Source organism: Delphinapterus leucas, chromosome 15 (assembly GCF_059928025.1).
Source record: "Delphinapterus leucas isolate spDelLeu-1000000601 "Yukka" chromosome 15, BTC_Dleu_Yukka2, whole genome shotgun sequence".
NCBI lineage: Eukaryota > Metazoa > Chordata > Mammalia > Artiodactyla > Monodontidae > Delphinapterus > Delphinapterus leucas.
Genome location: NC_143143.1, coordinates 59,839,235 through 59,857,506, shown reverse-complemented (window position 1 = coordinate 59,857,506; position 18,272 = coordinate 59,839,235). Strand labels below are relative to the sequence as shown.

The window sequence follows — 18,272 nt, the reverse complement described above, 5'->3', positions numbered from 1 at the left end:
TGGCAGGCACCCAAACTCCAGGCTTCCAGAAGGAAAGCAGATATTCAGCATGAATCACATGGTTGTACAAAGAGCTCAGCACAGCGAGCCATTCATCATCTCAGGACTGGAGAGAGCCCTCCTGAAACCCATGTTGCCCAGTGCTAGCCAAGGGCCGGTCTTTCTGAAGTGCAGTCTCAGGCCTGCTATACTCGCTCTTTTCTGCACTGTCCACCCCCTCCATTCTTGGCCAAGGCATCTTTGCAGCAAAATTATTCTCATTAGGAGCACATACAGCAGGATGAGACCAGCCTGCAGCACTGACCTCAGTCATGCCCTTTAGAAGTTCGGGACTCTGCCAGTTAAACAAAGCCCAATAACCATAAAGGGCTGTTTTAGCAATCCAGGTGGCTTTCTTGTCAAGTTTTTACTGGTCCGAGGCATCAGATGAGGTTCAGCACAGCTCTGCACGGAATGTGAAAGCTGACCCGAAGGCTTCCAAGGACTGAGGTGGTGCTAGAAAGCGCAACACACAAGAAGAGTACCCCAGAGGGTGCACGTGGAACCCCTGGAAACCAAGAGCTGATGATCATTGGGGCACCCCATGCAGGACAGCCACTGGGCAGGCAGTACGGGTTCACAGGGCCCCCACTGTGGGTCCCCATCATGGGGCTCCCTCCAAAGGCCTCCAGTTCCATCCAGTTAGTTCAATTCAGTCCTCGGATTCGGAGGGACTGCCCAAGGCTGGCAGTTACGAATGGTGGGCTTGTCTGTGACAGAAGTTCATCCACCCGCAAGTGGACAGCATCTGCAGGCGTTCTCCATGTGAAGTGCGGGGAGCTGGGCTGCCCCTGCTGTCCCATGCTCAGAGCTGTCAGGTGTGATAAAGGCTCAGTGTGAGTTAAAAGCTTCCAGCCGCTTGGAAAGGTGCTCAGGGAGTTTTCCTTCAGGAAGAGTGGCAGCTTCCAGGGACAGTTGAAAAACAGGGCATTAGTGCTGCCCTGAGCCTCCCTAGGTGCTGGGATTTGGTTTTTCCTCTGTTGTTTCAAACTCAGTGTGTCCCATTTAGCAATCATAACCTTACATGTTAAAATCCTTACATGACAGTAAGGGATGCCTTACTGTCATTCAAACCCTTCACCAGAAGGGTTGTATGCAAGAGGATCAAAAGCATTCTTACAGGGACTTCCCTGGTGGCACAGTGGTTGAGAGTCCGCCTGCCGATGCAGGGGACACAGATTTGTGCCCCGGTCCGGGAAGATCCCACATGCCACGGAGCGGCTGGGCCCGTGAGCCATGGCCGCTGAGCCTACGCGTCCGGAGCCTGTGCTCCACAACGGGAGAGGCCACAGCAGTGAGAGGCCCGCGTACCGGAAAAAAAAAAAAAAAGCATTCTTACAGAAAAATATTTTTACACAACTGAACCAGAAAGATAATCCTGTTCAAGGATTGGTTGGGATGATATTCAGCATCTTCAACGCCTTTCAGAATGGACTTACATAACTTCCCATCCTTTTCATCCTGATCTTTTATCTTGTGAGCATCGATTTCTAGAGCAGGCTGCGTTTGATTATCAAACTGCCTCCTAAGGTATGGGCCCAGGAGAGAGGGGAGGGGGAGGGCAAGGGAGCTGGGCCATCGATGCGTCTGCTGAGCTGAACTGACCTGGGAACAGCAGGGAGGCATCCCTGAGAGGGGCTTGAGAGCCCCATCTGTCAGGAGGGGACTGAGGGGTTACAGGCCCTGAGGTGTGCCCTCCCCACCTGGCAGCCGCCATCAGAATACCATCAGTCTCTGTATCAGAAGCGCAGAGCCTATCAGGAGCTCCTTTTCAGAGGGTCCCATCTTGAACCTAAGCCCTTTCCTGTGGACCCTTGTATGCGACCCAGACAGTGCAGCCAGAATCCATGACATTCTCATTGTTTAGGGCCCTTTATCTACATAGGTCCCAGAGTTCCCAGAGCTCGGGTCCAGCTTTTGGTTCAGCCCAGCTCCAGCTGGGGCTACAAAGACCCAGAGCAGAGAGTATCAGATTTCAAGTTAGGCTCAGGCCCTTAGAGTCAGTGAATTCAGGACTCCAAAAAGGCCAATAGCATTTCTTTGGCAGCAGAAAAGTCTGACACTGGTGGACCAAAGGGCTGGGTTCCAAGCCCAGTGATAAGCCAGTCTTTCCTAAGCACTTTCTGTCTTATTCTTAGAGTCCAAGTTGATACACTCAGAATTTGCACAGCAGGCAAGAAAATCACCAGCCTGTTAGGGTCAGCGTTTACAAGATCTGATATGATTACAGGTGGGCATTAGCTACTAAAGACTGCTTTCTAAATCTCCAAAGTGTGTTTTCTACTGGTGAGTGCTTCTCTTTTCATATCAATTGCCTTTTCCCAGTGAAACCAAGGGCAACCATCAATTAGATCCCTTAAATTATAACTTGCGTAGTAAATAATATCCTGTAACCTGCCTTCATTGATTAAGCTCACCTTAATTGTTCTCTCAAATCATCTCCTCCAAGCTTCATGAAACTTAGACAATATATCACAAGACTCCTTTAACCAACCCCTATAGATAACACCTCGGATGTGTGGGTCGCTATAGAATTGGTTGCTTAAGTTGTTTTCCAGGAACATGGAGCTAGTCTTGTCCAGTTCAAACCAGTAGAGACCACTTACCTGGGCCTGTGTGAGTGTCCAGTGGACGACCTTTTGACATCAGAGGCCAAAAACTCCACCCTCAGATCATGCTAGCCACCATTTTCTGAACACACATCCGGTGAAGGAGCACACAAGCCAGATACGCCTGCACAGAGCACCGCTTGCTTCACCTTTTCTTGCCTCCAGTCTTCTGTCCCCACACCTCAGACCACCCTGCTTCTTTATCCCATGAATATCCCAGCCCCTCGGATGTGAGACTTGTTCTCCCATGTTGTTGCTTGGCCGCCTGGTGAATAAACCCTTTCTCCACTGCAAACCTTGGCGTCTCAGCATTTGGCTTGCGCTGGGCATTGGGCAAACGGACCCAGTTTTGGCACGCCAGAGGCTCCAATAGGCAAAACCCATAGTGAAGATCATCAGTATGGAGACTTACTCTGCTTAATATCCAAAGAGTTTAAATTCTAATTTACTCATCAGTGGCAAAAAAGCAAGGAAGTTGTGTTTAATACTTTTTTTTTTTTTTGCAGTTCCCCTGCTTGGGATGATCCCTCTAGCATTTGTGAAATTACAAGGATAACACTTTTCTTCAATTTTTGCCATACATCCAAATGCCCTAGCCACAAAATAAAAGCCATTTAAAAAATTTCCCCTCCCCTCCCCTTTTCTTTCATTTTTCAAATTTTCAAATCCCACACAGTAAATTCAGCATTTACATGGTTAACATTACAGCTGCCAGGAAATCTTGGCTGGAGTGCCAGGGGGATATGGGTCTGAAGAATTGGCTGCATTGCCTCCTCCTTTATTTTTTCTCTAGTTGGTCTAAAGCTTTACTCCTGGGAACCAATTTGCCCTCCCCCTTAGAGGAAAGAACATTACAAACATCAACCTCTGTAGCCCACGCGAGCTCCTCTTTTGCAAGAGTTGGGCTCTGGAGGAGAGGACGAAAGCAAAGGCATCTCTCAGGCTGGATTTCCCCTCTCACTCTAGCCAGCAAGTAGCCAGGGCAGCTGCAAGCCTGTTCTTCTGGAGTTGAGTTCTCATTTTCAAAGTCTATGGGTAACTTTTCCCTCTCACAAGAGGCAGCAGCCGAACTGCTGTTTTATGCCAGCCCTATCTCCAGAGCCATCCTGACACCAAGTGTTCAGCATCTCCTGCCCCTTCGTCCTTCATTTTCCCAAACAGTCCTTTCAATGTATTTCAGAGTCAGGGTCCTTCTGGGGAAGCCCACTTCTGACTCTGCATTGGGGTCCCCCAGAACACCCACAGGTTCATTGATTCCTTATCAGGACTCACAGGACTCAGCATATAGTTGTACTCACAGCTAAGGTTTATTACAGTGGAAGGACACAAAGCAAAATCAGCAAAGGGAAGAGGTGCATGGGGTGAAGCCCAGAGGAAACCAGGCCCAAGCTCCCAAGAGTCCTCTCCCAGTGGACACATTTAATTCTTCCAACAATGAATTGTGATAGCAGGTATGTAATCTTAACTACCAGGGAAGACTGCCTGACCTCAGGGGCCCAGGGCTTTTAGTAGAGTTAGGTCACATAGGCACCCTCTGCCTAGCATGCGCCAGAATTCCATACTCCCAGAAGGAAAGCAAAACCACATGGTTCCTACCAACAGTTTAGCACAGCAAGCCACTCTTTTCATTTAAGGAATGATAGAAACCTTCCCAAAATCTAGGTTCCCAGACTTATTGTCATATAATAATGTGAATAAAATAATTTTCACAGAGTAAACACATTTGTGTAGCCACCACGTAAATCAAGAAAAAAAATTACCAGAATCCCCAAAGCCCCATTCGTGTCCTCTTCTGGTCATTAATCCATCTCCCCAAGGGTAACCACTATTGTGACTTCTAACACCATAATTTGTTCTATCTGTCCTTGAACTTCATATGAATGGAATCATGTAGCATGTATGCTTTTGTGTCTCGCTTTTTTTCTTATCATGACATGTGAAATTCTCCCATGATGTTGTGCATAGGTTGCTCATTTTAATTGCTGTGTAGTATTCTTTTTGTGTAAATAAACAACAATTTGTTTATCCATTCTGATGTTGATGGAAATCTGGGTTGTTTGCAGTCTTTGCTATGAACATTCTAGTGCATATCTTTGGTGAACATACCAATACAATTGTGTTGGATACACATCTGGGAGTGGAATTGCTGAGTCATGGGGTATGAATATGTTCATTTTACTCAATGCCCCCACACATTATTCCAAAGTAGTTCTGTTTTACACACCCATGAGCAAACCCATGAGAGATTTAGTTGTTACACATCCTTGTTAACATTTGCTATTATCTGTCCTTTTCATTTTAGCCATTCTGGTGGGTGAGGTTGGTATTATTACATTGTGGTTTTAATTTGCATTTCCTGATGACTAATGAAATTGAGCACTTTTGTTATGCTTATTTGCCACTTGGCTATCGTCTTTTTTTTTTTTTTTTTTTTTTTTTGCGGTACGCGGGCCTCTCACTGTTGTGGCCTCTCCCGTTGCGGACCACAGGCTCCGGACTCGCAGGCTCAGCAGCCATGGCTCACGGGCCTAGCCGCTCCACTGCATGTGGGATCTTCCCGGACCGGGGCACGAACCCGTGTCCCCTGCATCGGCAGGCGGACTCTCAACCACTGCGCCACCAGGGAAGCCCAGATATCGTCTTTTATGAAGGACTGGTTCAAGTCTTTTTCCCCCCTCTCTGTTGGGTTGTTTCCCTTCCAGTTTTTACCATTTTAAAAGCAGATCAAAAAGGCAGACAAGGGAAACAGGGATGGGGAAAAACTGATTAAAGGTCGCTGCTGCATATCAGACACTATGTAGACTTATGTCATTTATTCTGTGTGACAATCCTGCTAAATCAATATCATATCATTTTACAGATCCATTCACATTTCAAAAGAAATGAAGTGCCTACCATATTGCCCAGCACAATCCTTGGCGCTGGAGATACAATGAAGATCAAAATCAAGATGGTCCCTCCTATGGCACTTGCTGTGGGGGATAGTCAGGTAAAAGGCAGTTACAGTGCATCCTGTGGTTATACTAGAAGAAGCTCAGAGTTCTGTAGGAGCACTTAGATGGGTCCTAACTCAGACCTGGGGAAGGCAGGACTTCCTGAAGCAACTAAAAGGACCTGGGTGACCAGGCACAGGATATGGGGATGGAGGTGGTGGGTCGGGAAGATGAGAAACAAGGACGGAGTGGTAGGTAGACAGCAGACCCTGGGGAGCCTGGTAAGAATTTTGGACTTACCCTGAGATTGGTAGGAAGGTTTTCATTGGTGGGATGACAGCACGAGATGTCCCAGTTCTGAAGAAGACTTAGCTAGAAGTGAGGTCACCTATGACCATGATCAAGAGCAGCAGGAACAGCAGCCTGAACGGGAAAGTATTGGGGGAAAGAAAGAAATGGAAGAGTTAAAGAAATCAGTGTAGGAATCAGCAGGACTCGGTGATTGATGTGCTGTTAGAGAAATCCAGCGTGGCTCTCAGGATTTGTCTTGGGCAGCACTTATGTTACACTGCCACCATCGGCTCAGTTGCCCACAGGAGAGAACTGAAGTTCACAGAAGCAACTTGTCCAAAGTCAATCAGCTCATAAATAGTACAGCTGGGACTCAAACCCATCCCTGTTTGACAACTTCCTAATTCTATTGATTTCAGAATTTTCCTATTCAAGATTGTCTGGAACAGGAGTGCACATGCACAGAGGAAAGGCCATGTGAGGATTCAGCAAGAAGGTGGCCCTCTGCAAGCCAAGGAGAGAGGCCTCAGACAGACGCAAACCACTCTCTGTGATCTAGGACTGTGAGAAAGAACCAAGATGGCAGAGTAGAAGGACGAGCTCCCACTCCCTCTTGCAAGAACACCAGAATCGCAACTAGCTGCTGGACAATTATCGACAGGAAGACACTGGAACTCACCAAAAAAGACACCCCACATCCAAAGACAAAGGAGAAGCCACAATGAGACGGTAGGAGGGGCTCAATCACAATAAAATCAATTCCCATAACTGCTGGGTGGGTGACTCACAAACTGGAGAACACTTGTACCACAGAAGTCCACACACCGGAGTGAAGGTTCTGAGCCCCACATCAGGTTCCCAACCTGGGCGTCTGGAAATGGGAGGAGGAATTCCTAGAGAATCAGACTTTGAAGGCTAGTGGGATTTGACTGCAGGACTTCAACAGGACTGGGGGAAACAGAGGCTCCACTCTTGGAGGGCACACACAAAGTAGTGTGCACATCGGGACCCAGGGGAAGAAGCAGTGACCTCAGGGGAGACGGAACCAGACGTACCTGCTAGTGTTGGAGGGTCTCCCGCAGAGGCAGGGGGTGGCTGTGGCTCACTGTGGGAACAAGGACACTGGCAGCAGAAGTTCTGGGAAGTACTCCTTGGCGTGAGCCCTCCCAGAGTCCGCCATTGGCCCCAACAAAGAGCCCAGGTAGGCTCCAGTGTTGGGTTGCCTCAGGCCAAACAACCAACAGGGAGGGAACCCAGCCCCACCCATCAGCATTAAAGTGGATTAAAGTTTTACTGAGCTCTACCCAGAAGAGCAACAGTCAGCTCTACCCACCACCAGTCCCTCCCATCAGGAAACTTCCACAAGCCCCTTACATAGCCCCATCCACCAGAGGGCAGACAGCAGAAGAAAGAAGGACTACAGTCCTGAAGCCTGTGGAACAAAAACCACATACACAGAAACATAGACAAGATGAAAAGGCAGAGGGCTATGCACCAGATAGAGGAACAAGATAAAACCCCAGAAAAACATCTAAATGAAACGGAGATAGACAATCTTCCAGAAAGAGAATTCAGAATAATGATAGTGAAGATGATCCACGTCCTTGGAAAAAGAATAGAAGCAAAGATCGAGAAGATGCAAGAAATGTTGAACTAAGATACAGAAGAATTAAAGAACAAGCAAACAGAGATGAACAATACAATAACTGAAATGAAAAATACACTAGAAGGAATCAATAGCAGAATAACTGAGGCAGAAGAACGGATAAGTGACCTGGAAGACAGAATGGTGGAATTCACTGCTGTGGAACAGAATAAAGAAAAAAGAATGAAAAGAAATGAAGACAGCCTAAGAGACCTCTGGGACAACATTAAACACAACAACTTTAGCATTATAGGGGTCCCAGAAGGAGAAGAGAGAGAGAAAGGACCCAAGAAAATATTTGAAGAGATTATAGTCAAAAATTCCCTCACATGGGAAAGGAAATAGCCACCCAAGTCCAGGAAGGACAGAGAGTCCCATACAGGATAAACCCAAGAAGAAATACACCGAGAAACAGTAATCAAATTGGCAAAAATTAGAGACAAAGAAAAATTATTGAAAGCAGCAAGGGAAAAATGACAAATAACATACAAGGGAACTCCCATAAGGTTAACAGCTGATTTCTCAGCAGAAACTCTACAAGCCAGAAGGGAGTGGCATGATATGCTTAAAATGATGAAAGGGAAGAACCTACAACCAAAATTACTCTACCCGCCAAGGATCTCATTCAGATTCGATGGAGAAATCAAAAGTTTTACAGGCAAGCAAAAGCTAAGAGAATTCAGCACCACCAAACCAACTCTACAACAAATGCTAAAGGAACTTCTCTAAGTGGGAAACACAAGAGGAGAAAAGGACCTACAAAAGCAAACCCAAAACTGTTAAGAAAATGGTCATAGGAACATACATATCGATAATTACCCTAAACGTGAATGGATTAAATGCTCCAACCGAAAGACACAGGCTTGCTGAATAGATACAAAAACAAGACGCATGTATATGCTGGTCTACAAGAGACCCACTTCAGACCTAGGGACACATATAGACTGAAAGTGAGAGAATGGAAAAAGATATCCCATGCAAATGGACATCAAAAGAAAGCTGGAGTAGCAATACTCATATCAGATAAAATAGACTTTAAAATAAAGAATGAGACAAGGAAGAGACAAGGAAGGACACTACATAATGATCAAGAGATCAATCCAAGAAGAAGATACAACAATTATAAAATATATATGCACCCAACATAGGAGCACCTCAGTACATAAGGCAACTGCTAATAGGTGTAAAAGAAGAAATCGACAGTAACACAATAACAGTGGGAAACTTTAACACCCAACTTACACCAATGGACAGATCATCCAAAATGAAAATAAATAAGGAAACAGAAGCTTTAAATGACACAATAGACCAGATAGATTTAATTGATATTTACGGGACATTCCATCCAAAAACAGCAGATTACACTTTCTTCTCAAGGGCACATGGAACATTCTCCAGGATAGATCACATCTTGGGTCACAAATCAGCCACAGAAAATTTAAGAAAATTGAAATCGTATCAAGCATCTTTTCTGACCACAACGCTATGAGATTAGAAATGAATTACAGGGAAGAAAACGTAAAAAACACAAACACATGGAGGCTAAACAATACATTACTAAATAACCAATAAATCACTGAAGAAATCAAAAAGGAAATCAAAACATACCTAGAGACAAACTACAGTGAATACACGACGATCCAAAACCTATGGGATGCAGCAAAGACAGTTCTAAGAGGGAAGTTTATAGCTATACAAGCCTACCTCAAGAAACAAGAAAAATCTCAAATAAACAACTAAACTTACACCTAAAGGAACTAGAGAGAGAAGAACAAACAAAACCCAAAGTTAGCAGAAGGAAAGCAATCATAAAGATCAGAGCAGAAATAAATGACATAGAAACAAAGAAAACAATAGCACATATCAATAAAACTAAAAACTGGTTCTTTGAGAAGATAAACAAAATTGATAAACCATTAACCAGACTCATCAAGTAAAAGAGGGAGAGGACTCAAATCAATAAAATTAGAAATGAAAAAGGAAAGTGAGAGAGTGGCATGGACTTATATACAATACTAAATGTAAAATAGATAGCTAGTGGGAAGCAGCTGCATAGCACAGGGAGATCAGCTCGGTGCTTTGTGACCACCTAGAGGGGAGGATAGAGCAGGTGGAGGGAGGGAGATACAAGAGGGAAGAGATATGGGGACATAGGTATATGTATAACTGATTAACATTGTTATAAAGCAGAAACTAACACACCATTGTAAAGCAATTATACTCCAATAAAGATGTTAAAAAGAAAAAAAAGAAAAAGGAGAAGTTACAACAGACACCACAGAAATACAAAGCATCCTAAGACTACTACAAGCAATTCTATGCCAATAAAATGGACAACCTGGAAGAAATGGACAAATTCTTAGAAAGGTATAACCTTCCAAGACTGAACCAGGAAGAAATAAAAAATATGAACAGACCAATCACAAGTAATGAAATTGAAACTGTGATTCAAAATCTTCCAACAGGGGCTTCCTTGGTAGCGCAATGTTGAGAGTCCGCCTGCCAATGCAGGGGACACGGGTTCATGTCCCGGTCCGGGAAGATCCCACATGCCACGGAGTGGCTAGGCCCGTGAGCCATGGCCACTGAGCTTGTGCGTCCAGAGCCTGTGCTCCGCAATGGGAGAGGCCACAACAGTGAGAGACCCGCGTACTGCAAAAAAAAAAAAAAAAAAAAATCTTCCAACAGGGCTTCCCTGGTGGCTCAGTGCTTGATAGTCCACCTGCCGATGCAGGGGCCACGGGTTCGTGCCCTGGTCCGGGAAGATCCCACATGTCGTGGAGCACCTGGGCCTGTAAGACATGGCCGCTGAGGCTGCACATCCGGAGCCTGTGCTCCGCAATGGGAGAGGCCACAGCAGTGAGAGACCCGCATACCGCAAAAAAAAAAAAATCTTCCAACAAAAAACAGTCCAGGACCAGATGGCTTCATAGGTGAATTCTATCAAACATTTCGAGAAGAGCTAACACCCATCCTTCTCAAACTCTTCCAAAATATTGCAGAGGAAGGAACACTCCCAAACTCATTCTATGAGGCCACTATCACCCTGATACCAAAACCAGACAAAGATACTACAAAAAAAGAAAATTACAGACCAATATCACTGATGAATATAGATGCAAAAATCCTCAACAAAATACTAGCAAAGAGAATCCAACAACACATTAAAAGGATCATACACCATTATCAAGTGGGATTTATCCCAGGCATGCAAGGATTCTTTTATATATGTAAATCTATTACTGTGATAAACTATATTAAAAAATAGAATAATAAAAACCATATGATCATCTCAATAGATGCAGAAAAAGCTTTTGACAAAATTCAGCACCCATTTATGATAAAAACTCTCCAGAAAGTGGGCATAGAGGGAAACTACCTCAACATAATAAAGGCCATATATGACAAACCCACAGCAAACATCATTCTCAATGGTGAAAAACTGAAAGCATTTCCTCTAAGATCAGGAACAAGACAAGGATATCCACTCTCACCGCTATTATTCAACACAGTCTTGGAAGTCCTAGCCATGGCAATCAGAGAAGAAAAAAGAAATACAAATTGGAAAAGAAGAAGTAAAACTGTCATTGTTTGCAGATGACTTGATACTATACATGGAGAATCCTAGAGATGCCACCAGGAAACTACTAGAGCTAATCAATGAATTTGGTAAAGTTGCAGGATACAAAATTAATGCACAGAAATCTCTTGCATTCCTGTACACTAATGATGAACTATCTGAAAGGGAAACTAAGGAAACACTCCCATTTACCATTGCAACAAAAAGAATAAAATACCTAGGGAGGCAAAAGACCTGTATAGAGAAAACTATAAGACACTGATGAAAGAAATTAAAGATGATACCAACAGATGGAGAGATATACCATGTTCTTGGATTGGAAGAATCAATATTGTGAAAATGACTATACTACCCAAAGCAATCTACAGATTCAATGCAATCCCTATCAAATTACCAATGCCGTTTTTTACAGAACTAGAACAATAAATCTTAAAATTTGTATGGAAACACAAAAGATCCCGAATAGCCAAAGCAACCTTGAGGGAAAAAAACGGAGCTGGAGGAATAAGACTCCCTGACTTCAGACTATACTACAAAGCTACAGTAATCAAGACAATATGGCACAAAAACAGAAACATAGATCAATGGAACAAGATAGAAAGTCCAGAGATATACCCACGCACCTATGGTCAACTAATCTGCGACAAAGGAGGCAAGGATATGCAATGGAGAAAAGACAGTCTCTTCAATAAGTGGTGCTGGGAAAACTGGACAGCTACATGTAAAAGGATAAAATTAGAACACTCCCTAACACCATACACAAAAATAAACTCAAAATGGATGAGAGACCTAAATGTAAGACCGGACACTATAAAACTCTTAGAGGAAAACATAGGAAGAACACTCTTTGACATAAATCACAGCAAGATCTTTTTTGATCCACTTCCTAGAGTAATGGAAATAAAAACAAAAATAAACAAATGGGACCTAATGAAACTTCAAAGCTTTTGCACAGCAAAGGAAACCATAAACAAGATGAATAGACAACCCTCAGAATGGGAGAAAATATTTGCAAACGAGTCAACGGACAAAGGATTAATCTCCAAAATATATAAACAGCTCATGCAGCTCAATATTAAAAAAACCAAACAACCCAATCCAAAAATGGGCAGAAGACCTAAATAGACTTTTCTCCAAAGAAGACATACAGATGGCCAAGAGGCACATGAAAAGCTGCTCAACATCACTAAGTATTAGTGAAATGCAAATCAAAACTACAATGAGGTATCGCCTCACACCAGTTAGAATGGGCATCATCAGAAAATCTACAAACAACAAATGCTGGAGAGGATGTGGTGAAAAGGGAACCCTCTTGCACTGTTGGTGGGAATGTAAATTGATACAGCCACTATGGAGAACAGTATGGAGGTTCCTTTAAAAACTAAAAATAGGATTACCATGTGATCCAGCAATCCCACTACTGGGCATATACCCAGAGAAAACCATAATTTCAAAAGACACATGCACGCCAATGTTCATTGCAGCACTATTTACAATAGCCATGTCATGGAAGCAACCTAAATGCCCATCGACAGATGAATGGATAAAGAAGATGTGGTACATATATACAATGGAATATTACTCAGCCATAAAAAGGAACGAAATTGGGTCATTTGTAGAGACATGGATGGATCTAGAGACTGTCATACAGAGTGAAGTAAGTCAGAAAGAGAAAAACAAATATCGTATATTAACACATATATGTGGAACCTAGAAAAAATGGTACAGATAAACTGGTTTGCAGGGCAGAAATTGAGACAGATGTAGAGAACAAACATATGGACACTAAGGGGGGAAAGCGGCGGGGGGGGGTGATGAATTGGGCGATTGGGATTGACATGTATACACTGATGTGTATAAAATTGATGACTAGTAAGGACCTGCTGTATAAATAAATAAATAAAATAAAATTTTTTTTAAAAAAACGTTGTCTGGACAACATCCATGAACAGCTTTGGCCAAAGCACACAGTTCCTTTGAAAGAAATATTAAGAACCTCTCCCACCCAATCCCCTGGTGCAGAGAACTAGTCACTATCCCAAAATTCAGCCTGGGTCATGAAAGCATCAGTAACCTGGGTTGGGAGACCTGAGTTCAAGTTCTGGTCCTGCCACATCCCCTACCTTCTCTGGGCCAAAGTTTCCTAATCTAAGAATTAATGGGCTGGGCTTGTTGACCTCTAACAGCCATCTCAGTATCATCTTCTAAGATTCTACATGTCTGGGGAGCAGGCAGTGTGCTTAAACATGTAGGGTTATAGGCTAGAGACATTCTGGAGACCATTTAGTTTGACTTTCTAAATGATATGTTATCCTCCTCTAATGGGGTCCCAGCTGTGACCCATGTAAGCTGGGGCATGCACAGACCCATGTCACATTGATCAAGCCAGAATTTGTGACTGGAGCTGCAGAGAGGAATCTTTGAACACTCTCTAGGAATCCATGTGTAATGAGGAATGAGAGCTGCTGTTCTAGAAGGTGCTGGGAAAACACCAAGGTGTGTGTCACCCACAGGAAGCCAGTGCGAAGGTCGGGGGCCTCCACAGAAAAGAAATCAGCCCTGTGAAGTGTCAGGCATTCAAGATCAGGGAGGAAAGTGAATGTATGGCTGGGAGTTAATCCTGACTCAGCTCTAAAATGTGTTTCTGGTGCCACAGAAAAAGAATACATAGGGAAAATGAAGCAAGGGTTCAAGCCCTTGAAGACTTAAATATATGACATGACACTGTAAAACTCCTAGAAGAGAATATAGGTAAAACATTCTCTGACATAATTCATACCAATGTCTTCTTAGATGAGTCTCCCAGGGCAACAGAAATAAAAGCAAAACTAAACAAATGAAACCTAATAAAGCTTACAAGATTTTGTACAGCAAAGGAAACCATAAACAAAAGGAAAAGACAACATACGGACTGGGAGAAAATATTTGCAAATGATACAACCAACAAGGGCTTAATTTCCAAAATATACAAACCGCTCATACAACTCAACAACAAAAAACAAACAACCTAATCGAAAAATGAGAAGACCTAAATAGACATTTCTCCGAAGAAGGAGGCATTCAGATGGCCAACACACTCATGAAAAGATGCTCAACATCTCTAATTATTAGAGAAATGCAAATCAACACTAAAATGAGGGACCACCTTATACCGGTCAGAATGGCCATTATTAAAAAATCTACAAATAACAAATGCTGGAGAGGGTGAGGAGAAAAGGGAACCCTCCTACACTGTTGGTGGGAATGTAAATTGGTGCAGCCACAATGGAGAACAATATGGAGGTTCCTCAAAAAACTAAAAATAGAGTTGCCATATGATCCATCAATCCCACTCCTGGGCATATATCCGGACAAAACCATAATTCAAAAAGAGCCATGTACCAAAATGTTCATTGCAGCTCTATTTACAATAGCCAGGACATAGAAACAGCTTAAGTGTCCATCAACAGATGAATGGATAAAGAAGATGTGGCACAGCGCTTCCCTGGTGGCGCAGTGGTTGTGAGTCCGCCTGCCGATGCAGGGGACGCGGGTTCGTGCCCCGGTCCGGGAGGATCCCACATGCCGCGGAGCAGCTGGGCCCGTGAGCCATGGCCGCTGAGCCTGTGCATCCAGAGCCTGTGCTCTGCAGCGGGAGAGGTCACAACAGTGAGAGGCCCACGTACTGCAAAAAAAAAAAAGAAGATATGGCACATATATACAATGGAATATTACTCAGCCATATAAAGGAATGAAACAGTTATTTGTAGTGAGGTGGATGGACCTAGAGTCTGTCATACAGAGTGAAGTAAGTCAGAAAGAGAAAAACAAATACCATATGCTAACACATGTATATGGAATCTAAAAAAAAAAAAAACAGATGGTCAGAGGAGCCTGGGGGCAAGATGGGAATAAAGATGCAGACCTACTAGAGAATGGGCTTGAGGATACGGGGAGGGGGAAGGGTAGGCTGGGACAAAGTGAGAGAGTGGCATGGACATATATACACTACCAAACGTAAAATAGATAGCTAGTGGGAAGCAGCCGCATAGCACAGGGAGATCAGCTCGGTGCTTTTTCACCACCTAGAGGGGTGGGATAGGGAGGGTGGGAGGGAGACGCAAGGGAAGGGGATATGGGGACATACGTATATGTATAACTGGCTCACTTTGTTATAAAGCAGAAACTAACACACCATTGTAAAACAATTATACTCTTAATAAAGATGTTTTTAAAAAACCCAAAACCCCTCCCAAAACCCCCAAATGATACATGCACCCCTATGTTCATAACAGCACTGTTCACAATAGCCAAGGCATGGAAACAACCTAAATGTCCATCAATAGATGAATGGATAAAGATGTGATACATATATACAATGGAATACTACTCAGCCATAAAAAAGAATGAAATAATGCCATTTGCAGCCACGTGGATGCAACTAGAGATTATCATACTAAGTGAAGTCAGAAAGACAAATACCATATGATATCACTTATATGTGGAATCTAAAATGTGACACAAATGAACCTATCTACAAAACAGAAACAGACTCACAGACATAGAGAACAGACTTGTGGTTGCCAAGAGGGAGGGAGGGGGAGGGGTGCATTGGGAGTTTGGGGTTAGCAGATACAAACTGTTATATATGGGATGGATAAGCAACAAGGTCCTGCTGTAGAGCACAGGGAACTATATTCAATATCCTGTGATAAACAATAATGGAAAAGAAGATGAAAAGTGTATATATGTGTATAACTGAATCACTTTGCTGTACAGTAGAAATTAACACAACATTGTGAATCCACTATACTTCAATAAAGTAAATTTTTTTAAAAAAAGAATTCAAGCCTTTCGCCCAGTTGCTCCTCTCGCTCAGTCCCTTCAGAGCACCCTCCCAGCTCTCTGCTCCCGCAGCATCAGCGTGAGTATTGTTGCCTTCATCAGGCTCAGAGGGTGAAGGGACTTGCTACAATCCCACAAGAGAAGAAGACAGAAAATGCCTTGAGTTGTTCAGAGTAAAGCAAGAGTATGTCTGGTCAAGAGATGGGGGGAGACTTTGTGAAAGCAGCACCTTAAATTTCATCAGTAAGAATCTGTCAACAAACATGGACGCATACCCACTCTGCCAGGCTCCATATCTCCCCTGAGATGCAAACAGGAAGGACGCAGACTTGGACCATTACCCTCCAGATCAGAGGAGGTGACAGACAAGAAACATTCAATAACAGTGTAGTGTGAGAGGCTCTGGAAGCCCAGAGGAGGGCTATTAAAGCTCAAGCCAGGCATTCCAGGAAGGATTCCTGGAGGAGCTGGTGGTTGAGCTGACTTTTGAAGGACAGGTTTGAATTATCCAGGTAGAAAGGGGTGTGTGTGAGAGAGAGGGAGGTATTGATGCCATTACAGTGTTTTGTATGGTCCAAAGCTCTTATCCATCCATTATTTTATTCAGTGTTGATATGATACTCGTTGGGACTCAGAACAGGGCCTGGTGAGTTGGATGTAGAGAGAGCAGGGCCCTCTGCTGGCTGCCCTGGGAGCTTGAAGCGTGAAGCTTTTGATTTTCCATCCATACCTCTCAGTGTATAGGTGGGTATATGGGGAGATTGAAGTCAAGGAAGTGATAATTTTTAAAATTTAAAAATTTTCAAAAATTAAAAGAAGTTTTTAGTCCAAACATCTATTTGGAGGCAGACTGGAAGCAGTACTTCTCCACTGTATCACACTGACTCTGAGCCCAAGTGTCTGAATCAGAGAAACACATAGACAAGTCCAACCTGGGAAGAATTTATTCTGTGTTGCTGCCTGGTGGTCTTGAGCCTGTTCAGGACCATCATAGGTTGGATATCTTTCCCACTTCCATTTTCCCGTCAGTGACCCCAGATCAGGTTTATTTTTGCATATGTCTGTCTTCTCATTGCTTCCCTCTTTGAGCATCCTTGATGAGGATGCCTGTGGCCTGACACGGACTGCAGTCAGAGAAGGGCACACTTTAGGAGCCAGAGGGCTCTGGCTGTGCTTTGCCAGCCAGGCAAGCGCTGGTGGGAAGAAAGTGATGAGAGTAACGCCTTCAGATGGGAGGGAGTTTGTGGTACTGCGGTTCCTGAGGTTCCGCGTACACACTAAGCAAACAGGAATGTAATATGTGTGCTGCAGATTAGAAGGAAACGGGCCACCCACTCTTGCTCCAGCCTGCTCACCGAGGCACCTGGTGTTTGATGCCAAGGAACTAACATCAGCTCCCCAAGGAAGTGCTGCTCCCTTCTCAGCAATCCCTCTCTGCTTTCTGAACGAAGTCCACAGGCTTCCAGGTTCTGTCCCTGGCACCAGACTGCATCTCTCAACTTCTCCTCTGATCTCCCTCTGTACTCGTTCCTGCTTCCTGAGAATGTGCCCCATACATTCCCCATCCTGGAGTGCTTGCTTTTACACCCTCCTTGCCCTCCACCTCTGCTTGTTGGAAATCCCATCACTTTTCCAAGGCCTGTGAAGCAGCCAGTTTGGATTCAGCTGCATATAAGAGAAGTTCTGCTGCAGGGGCCGAACCAATAGGGATCAATGTATCTCATGTAACAGGAAGCCCAGGAGCAGGCAGTCTAGGGCTGGTGTGGCAGCTTCATCCTGAATTCCTTCCAGAACCAGACTCTTTCTATCTTCCCTACTGTCCCTGCCTTAGTGACAGCTGCTGTACTCTAAGCATAACCCAAGTTCCTGGAAGAACGAGGCAGAAGTGGTAGAAGCTGTCCTAGAAGGAACCTGCTTATGTCTCATTGGCCAGAAAGGAGTCTCCTCGCCACCCCCACTGCAAGGGAGTCAGGGATGGTCTCTGGCTTTCTAGCCTCTAAGGGCCAGCTAGAAGGGAGCTGAATGGGAGGTGAATGATTTAACCTGTTTGAATTATTGCCTCTTCCCCGAAGCCTTTATCAAAGCATCTTAAACTTCCTTTATTCTTATCTAACAAGGGTAAACCTTTTTAGAGCCCTTATATATTGCCGTGGGTTATGTACTTGTCTTGCTTTTTCTTCTTCTTCTTTTTATTTTAATAGATCTTTATTGGAGTATAATTACTTCACAATACTGTGTTAGTTTCTGTTGCACAACAAAGCCAATCAGCCATATGCATACACATGCCCCATATCCCCTCCCTCTTGAGCCTTCCTCCCATCCTCCCTATCCCACCCCTGTAGGTCATTGCA

The 18,272-nt window shown here is 44.0% G+C and overlaps 1 long non-coding RNA gene across 1 annotated transcript; it reads right to left on the bottom strand.

The window, feature by feature from the left end:
- Positions 1 to 433: 433 nt before the first annotated feature.
- Positions 434 to 7,370, bottom strand: LOC149747470 (uncharacterized). Its single transcript, XR_016387888.1, has 3 exons — positions 6,928 to 7,370; positions 5,882 to 6,004; positions 434 to 850 (listed from the first exon to the last, which is right to left on the bottom strand). It is a non-coding gene; the product is annotated as an uncharacterized LOC149747470 (long non-coding RNA).
- Positions 7,371 to 18,272: the final 10,902 nt, after the last annotated feature.